Below are 2,404 nucleotides of genomic sequence, written 5' to 3'. Positions count from 1 at the left end.
GCTGCTGCTTTCCTTTTTCCATTGGAAGACACAGACCTGATCTTCCAGCGATGAAGGGGGCGGGGGTAGGGGGGCGTTATGCTATTTCTTATTCTGTTCCTTTTCACCCCGTGTTTTTAACATGTGATCTTCCCCCCTACATTCTTAAACCTTACCGAGATTACCCAAAGAGCTTTTGTTTATGTGGGTTAAAACTATTGATATTTACTGCATTAGAAATAGAAACGGAGGTGGTTAAAAAGTACTCATTGATTCATTTGAAAACAGCAATGATGAACACATTGCCTATGAACAGAACTAGCATGTTAGCATCATTATGAAAATAGTTTCCACCCTACAGACTGTCTTTTCTACAGTGATGTGTGGGTTTGTTTCACAGTGTGAAGGGTGCTGTGAAGGACAAAGTTTGGAAAGTGAGTTTTATTTGTATTATTTTATGATGCCTGCACCTGGAAAGAAAGTATGAAATGTATTATATTTTGGCAAAGTTTGCTCAGGTTTTAGGGCCTCACCTCCCAGGTTTGCTAATACTGTTCTCTGTAATATGGATGGTTATTCTGGATGACCGCGATTCTGTGTCTCACCAGAAAACTTTCTGGTGCTTTATGTTGAATGTGTCACATCCTAGAATAGATTATTTTAAAACACAATGAACAGAAACTCCTCACTTATGAACAAGTTATGTTTATGTATCTCTGCTTATTTTATTTCACAACCCAATTATTTCACAACCCAAGCCTGCATAGGTTTTTTTTTTTAATTAAGGTATTATTTACCTTTTTAGAGAATATAGATCAGTGGGTTTTAGTATTTTGATTGGTTGTGCAACTACCGCCACCATCTAATTTCACCTAATTCCAGAACATTTTCCAAATGAAACCCCGTACCCATTAGCAGTCATTCCCCATTACTCTCTCCCCACCTGCAGCCTCCAGCAACTATTAATCTACTGTCAGTGTCAATGGGCTTGCCTATTCTGGATGTTTCATGTAAAGGGAATTAGGCAATATATGGGCTTTTGTGGTTGGCCTTTTTTGCTTAGCATAATGTTTTTGAGGTTCATCCGCATTGTATGTAGCATGTATCAGTGCTTCATTCCATTTTATGAGTGAACAATATTCCAACATGTGGATATACCGTATTTGGTTTATCTATTCATCAGCTGATGGGTGGTTGGGTTCTTTCCACTTTTTGGCTGTTAGGAATTATGCTGCGTGAACATTTGCATATAAGTTTTTATGTGGACATATGTTTTCAATACTCTTGGGTCTGTTTACTTTTAAATGTTATCACTTAAAGGGGTAACCAAGGTTTGTTTATCAGGCACGTATGGTCATACATTAATCAAGTGTCCAAATCTCCTCTGATAACTCTTTAGATTTTGCCTTCCTGAATAATTTAATAAATGTAAAAAAAGTGAAAGGGGACTTTTAGGATATCTTTTACACCTACAGTGATCTTTGAGATGACCCTGGGGAGTCCTGGAAAATCAGAGAGATTTGCTTTTGCACCTTATTCAAAGAGAGATGCTAGGGATACTTAGGTTCGTTTGATGTGTTTCTGTTGTAAGATTTGCACGAGAAGAGTTGTCAGATAAGGAGCCATGCTTAGGCTTCCTGAGGTCAAGCTTACATGGATGAAGTGTTAATGTATTTTAGAAATTGTATGTTTTATGGGAAGTCCCTTGCGATGACATGTCCCCTACTGCCCGTATGTTTTTACCCTCTGGGAAACATTGTGTGGGATTAAATGAGGAAATGTCAAAATGCATCTTGTAGACAGTCAATAAATGACAGCATTAAAACAAAATCAGTGGTCTCTCTACTTTAGTATCTCACACAGCTCTGTGGCTCTGAGGGCCAGGTTGGCCCTACCCCAGGGGCACGTGATGAGTTGTTGCAGGGTCACGTACACTCTGAGGAGGAGAAGTGAAGTTTGTGGTGGTCTAGAACTCCTGGCTGGGGGCCCCCCCGACTGGTGGTGATCACTTTCTCCCACTGTGGCCACAGCCCTTTGGTGTCCCTAGTGTAAAGACTGTGGATCTGCTCTGCAGGATCCATAGCCTGGCTCTGGCCCCCACTGGCCACGAGACTTGGGGCTTGTTATTATCCTCATTTTCCTTGTCTATGCAGTGGAGACAATCACAGCACTTCTCTCACAAGATTAAGAGAGACACCTCAGGTTAACTGGTTAGCACAGTACCAGAGCTGCAGAAACAAACGTGGAGCAAAGAAGTGACTCCGAGTGAAAGCCCAGAGTCCCGGGGTCCCTACGCCCCACCTCTAGTGATTATGCCTCCAGTGGGGGTTCTGATGTCCTTCCCCACCCACATGAGGACAAGGGTCAAGCAGAGCTGCTAGCTGCACAGAGAAGGTGACTACGTGACCAGAACGGGGTGACCTTC

This window comes from Phyllostomus hastatus, unplaced genomic scaffold (genome assembly GCF_019186645.2).
Source record: "Phyllostomus hastatus isolate PE091 unplaced genomic scaffold, TTU_PhHast_1.1 phas_scaffold_345, whole genome shotgun sequence".
NCBI lineage: Eukaryota > Metazoa > Chordata > Mammalia > Chiroptera > Phyllostomidae > Phyllostomus > Phyllostomus hastatus.
This window is presented reverse-complemented; position numbering follows the sequence as displayed.